The following is a 7,968-nucleotide window of genomic DNA, read 5'->3' on the forward strand; positions in this document are numbered from 1 at the left end:
TCTGTTCACCCGGGAAGTACTAAGATGTACAATGATTTAAAGAAGATATACTGGTGGAACGGCATGAAAAGAGATGCTTTTGAATTTGTATCAAAATGCTTGGTATGTCAGCAAGTTAAGGCCGAACATCAAGTGCTTTCAGGTTTGTTCCAGCCTGTAATGGTCCCCTAATGGAAGTGGGACAAAGTTACCATGGATTTTGTGACATGATTACCTCTAACTCCGAAAAAGAAAGATGCCATATGGGTTATAGTGGACAAATTGACAAAGTCAGCTCATTTCATCTCGGTAAGGACGGATTATTCTCTTAATAGACTGGCTGATTTGTACATTTCTGAGATAGTAAGATTGCACGGAGTACCACTGTCGATTATTTCGGACAGAGACCCGAGGTTTACTTCAAGATTTTGGAAGAAGTTATAAGAAGCCTTGGGTACAAATTTGAGCTTTAGCATAGCTTTTCAGCCTTAGACCGATGGCCAGTTTGAGCTGATGATTCAGATTCTCGAGGACATGTTGCGTTGTTACATCCTCGAATTTCAGGGTAGTTGGGAAAAATACCTACCATTGGTAGAATTTGCCTACAACAATGGTTTCCAAACAAGTTTGAAGATGGCGCCTTATGAGGCCTTGTATGGCAGGAAGTGCCGAACTCTATTGTACTGGACAGAACTCAAGGAAAATCAGATTCATGGAGTTGATCTGATTAAAGAAACTGAAGAAAAAGTTAAAGTGATACGGGATTGTTTAAAAGTGGCATCAGATAGGTAAAAGTCTTATGCTAATCTGAAAAGAAAGGAAATTGAGTTTTAAGTTGGAGATAGAGTATTCTTGAAAGTATCTCCATGGAAAAAGGTATTGAGATTTGGTCTGAAAGGTAAACTGAGTCTACGATTTATCGAGCAGTACGAGATCAACAAAAGAGTTGGACTGTTAGCCTATCGTTTGGCATTGCCACCCGAACTGGAAAAGATTCATGACGTGTTCCATGTTTCCATGTTAAGGATATACTGATTAGACCCCTCTTATGTAATTTCACCGACTGAGATTGAAATTCGACCGGACATGACTTATGGACAGAAACCGGTTAAGATATTTACTCGTGAATTTAAACAGTTAAGAAATAAAGATGTGGCTCTGGTAAAAGTTTTATGGCATCGACATGGTGTAGAAGAGGCTACATGGGAGTTGGAAGAAACCATGAGAAGTCAATATCTGGATCTATTTTCTGGTAAGACTTTCGAGGATAAAAGTCCCTAAGGGGGGAGAAATGTAACATCCTGAAATAGGGCCTAGTCAGAATAGTGGTTTCTAGACCACAAACCCGACATCAAAACATTTACTTTATGATTATTATAAGGCCTAGAAAATGAGTATATGCATGTGTTAAAGTTTAATAAAGAAATTCTTTGAGTAAGGTGTTCAATTGGAAATTAGGGACTAAATTGAATAAATTGCAAAACTTGAATTCTAGAAGCAATTTGTATGAAATTGCTTTGGGTTATGAATTAGAAGGTCTTTGAGAGCAATATGCCCAAATTCTAAGTTTCTGGACAAAAATGGGCTTGCATGGATGGAATTTTAAGGAAAGGGCTTAAGGGCATTTTGGTCATTTGGTATTTTAATGAAATAAAATGGGAAAAATGAACCAAAATCAGCCCATTCTCTTCCTTGTCTAGCCGAAACTTTAAGGGTTTCCATAGCTAGGGTTTTCAAGCTTTCCAAGCTCAATAGCAAGTGCTCCCAAGCCCCATTTTTCATGCTCTTTGTATTTTTGAAATCCCGGTAGCTTGCTCTCTCCATTTCTACCCATATTTCATGCTAGGGTTCATGTTTAAAAATTTACCCATGCATGAGTTGCTTGTATTTTGATGGATTATGGAGGAATATGAAAGATGAATGTGTATTAAATACCTTTTCCTAGTTGATTTTCATGAAAAACCCTTATAGGGACTATTTTGCAAAAGATGTAAATGTGCAGTAGAAATGAGAAAATAATGGAAAATTTGGGCTACCATAAAAAGGAAAAATGTTCAGCTAGGCTTGGATAAGATAGAAAGTGCATGTGTTTCATTATACGAGCCTAGGGACTAAATCGTAAAAATGTGAAAGGTTAGGGGCAAAACGGTCATTTGGACCGAGGGTAGATATTAAACTTGAAATGTATAATGTAGTGTATTAATGAGTTAAATTTTGTTGTTATAGACCCCGAGGAACAAATTCTGGAGGTCGATCGAGGTAAATGCAAGGTTTCAGAATAACCGAAACACAACTTCGAAAAGAATACCAAGTAAGTTCAGATAACTCAAAGTAAACCCCTAATATGCATAATTGAATGATTTATGAATGCATAATGATTGCATTTATTATTAGCATGAAATATCATAGAAATGCATATTTGATGGTAACATGTGAAAAATGTCTCAAATGAGGTTGACAAAGGGAATTCGACGGATAAACCCTCATTGATATGTGTAAAGAGATCCCGCATGCGTTGCAGTAGGGATTTAGCCTGGATGGGTAATCCGTGATCTCAAGTATGAAAAGAATCTAACCCGGATGGGTGTTCCTTGAATGATCAAGCCTCCCGAAGAATATGTGTGCATTATGGATTTAGCCCGGACGGGTAATCCAATTGGGGTCTGAATTTATCCTGGACTGGTAATTCAGATCTGAGCTCATTAAGGGTGTTTGTTGTTATAAGAGATTTAGCCTGGACTGGTAATCCCGGCATCACCTTCTAAGTTCATGATATGGGGGATTTAGCCTGGACTGGTAATCCTGCCATGAGATGTGAGGTTCGCGGGAGTGCATATATGTGAAATGATCATTCGTAAGAATTGACGGATAATGGGTATTCCATCGAGATTTCCTAGAAACTCAATGGGATTAATATGATGTATGTCAATAAGATGATGAATGATGAGCTCATCTACATAAATTACATGATGCTTTGTTATGTAACTAACTCATTGATTGAGTGCATGCGATAGGGAATCGTTCCATAACTAATGATTTCATGATTTAAATATGGATGTATGCTAATTATTCAGTAAGTTTACTTTTTGGTTATTCGAGCTTTCTAAGCATGTAAATGCTTACCCCTCTCTGTTTCCCTGTCTCACAGAGGTCGAGGACTCGAAAGGATTAGAAGACGATTGGAGGTCAACACCCTATCAACTAGACAAGCTTTGGTATAAAGACTTTGTTTGTTTTGTTCAATGGCATGTATAGTATTTTTGAGTATTTTTTTATATGTGTCATTTGATTTTCCAAATGAAGGCATGTAAAAATATGTTTATTTCTTTGTATATTGATAAACCGTAAATTATACATATTTTTACGCCATGTTTAATGCATTTTATGGATGATTTCTCATTAGAATTGGTGAATTCGATGCTCCTAATGCTTTAATTTCATGTTTTATACTTAGGAGAGCATAGGAGAGCGAAAGGAATGAGAAACGGGCAAAAAACTGAGAAAATGGGCCAAAGTATGAAATCAACACGGCCTAGACTTCCTCACACGGGCAGACCACGGTCGTGTCAATTTGGTAGGCTCAAGCACGGCCTGAAGTAATCGAACACGGGCGTGTGCCATGGGCGTGTCCCTGTTGAGCCCAAGTTGAGTCCAGTTCAGAAAAGACTAATTTTGAGGGCTTCTAGGCATTCCAAAGCCTATAAATACACCCTAGAGGAGGAAGAAAAGGGAGACGGAGAATAGGGAGTAAGGAATTACTCCAAGGAAGCCGATTATCCATCTCAGAAGCCAGATTCATCATCAAGACTAAAGATCTCTCCTTAATTTCCCTTCAGGAGTATTGAGTTTTCTTTATGTTTTGTATTATTTATTCTTTTGCGATGTTTTCTTATTTAGTTTTGAACTAAAACCCCTAAATACCTAAAGGGAATGAAACCTAAGACGAATCTTGTTATTATTTTCTGAATCGTATGATAAATATTTAATTTGTTCTTAATTATGTGTTCTTAATTCTTGTTTTGATATCCCCGGATATTGATTCAAGACATGCTCTTATTCAGAGGAAGAATAGACCCTGTCTAAGAGTACTTTTGTCATAATTAAGCGGAGTTGATTGTGTGCCTAGACATAGGGTGACAAGATTTTTTCGGATTAGGGTGAAACCTAATAAGGGGATCCATAGATCGAGTTAATGCAACCCTAGAGTGTTAATTAGAGAAAAGTCTCTGTTATTCAATCTAGGGATTAGACGTTATTAGTCTTGAATAGAGATAATAACATAACTTAGGCATCTGTATGGAACAAGTTGAATGAATAAATCGTCCGATTCGGAGCCAGAATAACAAGTAAAGTCTAGGTGGATTTTTCCTTAGGTATTGTCTTAAGTCAATCGATTTTTCCCAAAAGCAATTCCCCAATTCTTTTCTCTGTGCCTTCTTAGTTTAGATAATTAGTTAATTAAAACAAAACCTCTTTATTCTTAGGCTAGATAATAAAAAGACAGTCATTACTAGTACTTTTAGTTCCTTTGGGTTCGACAATCCGGTCTTGCTAAAACTAGACTACTGTTCGATAGGTACACTTGCCTACATCGCGATAATAGTTAGTTCAAGAACGAGTAATTATAAATATTTAAAACCTATCACGGAATAACGCGATCAAGTTTTTGGTGCCGTTGCCGGGGAACTAAGATATTGGAATGCTCAATTTTTATTACTTTAGCCATTTATTTTTTCTTGCAATTTAATTTAATTTTATTATTATTATTATTTATTAACCTACTCTTTCTTTCTCTTGGCAGGTTTTTATAGTTTATGACTAGAAGAAACCTGTCGGGACCATTAGTTTTTGATGAAGAAATCGATCGTACAGTTCGTAGAAACCAAAGAGAAATAACGCGCAGGTTAAGATACACGGAGAACGAGTAAGAAGACGATACTCAACCGCCAACCAAAGAGATGGCTGAAAACCAAGGCAATCAACTACCTCCTGTAATTGCGGTTAATCAGAATCCTGCTCCACGCACTATGTATGATTATGCTAAACCTTCTTTAACAAGAACTGAATCAAGCATAGTTAGACCTGCTGTAGCTGCAAATACTTTTGAATTAAAACCTAACACTATTCAAATGATCCAACAATTTTTTCAGTTTGATGGTTTGCACGATGAGGATCCCAACGCTCATTTAGCCAACTTCTTAGAACTATGCGATACATTTAAAATTAATGGTATTTCTGATGATGCCATACATCTTTGGTTATTTCCCTTTTCATTGAGGAACAAAGCTAAACAGTGGTTGAACTCGTTACCATGAGGGTCAATTACTACTTGGAAACAAATGACCGAAAAATTTTTACTAAAATATTTTTCGTCGGCTAAAACATCTAAATTACGTAATGATATCTCTTCTTTTGTGCAGATGGATTTAGAAACACTCTACGATGCATGGGAGAGATACAAGGACCTTTTGAGAAGATGCCCCACCATAGGTTACCACTTTGGCTCCAAGTTCAAACATTCCACAATGGTCTAAATCCTTCGACTCGGGAAATGGTTGACGCAGCTGCTGGCAGAGCCATCAACAATAAAACACCGGAAGATGCCTATGAGTTTATAGAGGAGATGTCACTGAATAACTATCAGTGGCAAGTCATGAGAACAAAGCCAACGAAAACAGCCGGCGTTTATAATGTTGATTTGGTCACCATGCTCTCTTATCAGGTAGAACTCCTAAATAAAAAGATTGATAGTTTTCTTAGTTCTTCACAGGTTCACCCAGTAATGCAGTGCGAAGCAAGTAACGGTGGAACAAACCATTCGGAATACCAACCTTATGGCCACAACATGGATAACGAGTAATTAATCAACATGGGTAATAATCCTCAACCTCAAGACAATCCATATAGAAACACTTATAATGCAGGTTGGAGGAACCATCCCAATTTTTCATGGGGCGGCCAAGGAAATCAAAGACCTCAACATCCTCCGGGCTACCAACAACCACCCTACCAATAGGAAAAAAAGCCGAACCTTGAAGAGATGCTCTCAGAGTTTATATAGATGTCAAAAACTCGTTTCTAGAACACCGAGACAGCACTTAAGAATCAACAAGCATCGATCCAAGGGCTCGAAACTCAGATAAGCTAGCTATTCAAACTGATCTCGGAAAGACCACTAGGAAATTTACTTAGTAACACCAAATCAAGAGAGCATGTCAAAGCAGTTACACTAAGGAGTGGGAAAGTGTTAGCGGAATCTGAAAAGAAGTTAGCACAAGAAGCCGTGGAAAGCAAAATGAGGGAAGAAAAACCCAAAAATAGTGACAAACCAGTGCCAGAGGAAGATAAACCACCAGTTCCATATCCAGCAAAATTGAAAAAAGATCGCATTGATGCACAATTCGGTAAGTTTCTTGAACTTTTTATTACATATCAATTTACCTTCTGTTGAAGCCATCTCGCAGATGCCTACCTCGCAAAATTTTTAAAGGAGCTTCTAACAAATAAAAGGAAGTTCAAGGACTTATCTATGGTAGAACTCAACGAGGAGTGCTCAGCCATACTCCGAAACAAGCTGCCAACCAAACTGAAAGATCTAGAAAGTTTTACTATCCCTTTCTTAATTGGTAGTCTCAATGTTGAAAAAGCACTAGCTGATTCAGGAGCTAGCATTAATTTGATGCCATATAAAATGTTCAAACAACTTGGTCTTAGGGAACCTAAGCCTACTAGGATGAGTATTCAATTAGCCAATAGATCTGTTAAATATCCTAGGGGTATTATAAAAGACGTACTCGTAAAAGTAGATAAATTTATATTCCATGTTGATTTTTTTGTGCTTGACATGGATGAAGATGTGGAAGTACCCTTAATTTTAGGGCGCCCATTTCTAGCCACTGCTAGAGTTGTAATCGACGTGGGTGACGGTAAATTGGTACTTAGAGTAGGTGACGAGGAGATTATCTTTTAAATTTACGATGCTATGAGATTCTCCAGGGAACAGGATGATTCATGTTATTTTATTGACTCTATTGATCATATTACTCAAGACTCTTTTTAGGAAATTGTACAAGAAGAGACGACAGAACCGTGTCCAGCTCAAGACGAGGGGACAAGTGAGGAACCTAATGACCATTCGTCAAGACAAGTAGAATATGAGGGCATTAAGATAAACGATGAACTTAAGCAAAAACCCTCTATTGAGGAGCCTCCCAAACTGGAACTTAAACAATTACCAAACCACTTAGAATACGCATTCCTTGGAAATAATTCTACATTACCAGTTATTATTGCGTCTTAACTTGCAACCCAAGGAGAAAAAGGAATTAATCCAAGTACTAAAAGAACATAAAAAGGCCATAGCTTGGAAAATTTCTGACATTAAAGGAATCAGCCCTTGTTTTTACACCCACAAAATTTTGATGGAAGATGAATACAAGCCGTGTGTGTGAGCTCAAAGACGTCTGAACCCCAACATGAAGGAAGTTGTAAAAGCCGAGGTAATTAAACTTCTAGATGCTGGAATTATTTATCCTATTTTTGATAGTTCTTGGGTAAGTCCAGTGCAGGTTGTCCCCAAGAAAGGAGGCATGAAGGTTGTGACCAACGAGAAGAATGAATTAATCCCAACAAGAACAATCACAGGATGGAGAGTTTGCATAGACTATAGGAAACTGAATGATGCCACAAGAAAAGATCACTTCCCCTCGCCATTCATTGACCAAATGTTAGAAAGATTATCCGGACACATGTATTACTGCTTTCTAGACGGACTCTCTGGTTACTTCCAAATCCCAATAGCTCCTAAAGATCAAGAAAAGACGACATTTACATGCTCATATGGTACGTTCACTTATCGTAGAATGCCTTTTGGATTATGTAATGCTCTTGCTACTTTTCAGCGCTGTATGATAGCCATATTCGATGAACTATTGGAAGATATCATGGAAGTATTTATGGATGATTTTTCGGTATTCGGTAACTCTTTCC

The 7,968-nt window shown here is 37.6% G+C and overlaps 1 non-coding gene across 1 annotated transcript; it reads right to left on the minus strand.

Moving 5' to 3' along the window:
- Positions 1–5,366: 5,366 nt before the first annotated feature.
- Positions 5,367–5,472, minus strand: LOC128284445 (small nucleolar RNA R71). Its single transcript, XR_008274871.1, has one exon. It is a non-coding gene; the product is annotated as a small nucleolar RNA R71 (small nucleolar RNA).
- Positions 5,473–7,968: the final 2,496 nt, after the last annotated feature.

The sequence above is a fragment of the Gossypium arboreum genome, chromosome 11, assembly GCF_025698485.1.
Source record: "Gossypium arboreum isolate Shixiya-1 chromosome 11, ASM2569848v2, whole genome shotgun sequence".
NCBI lineage: Eukaryota > Viridiplantae > Streptophyta > Magnoliopsida > Malvales > Malvaceae > Gossypium > Gossypium arboreum.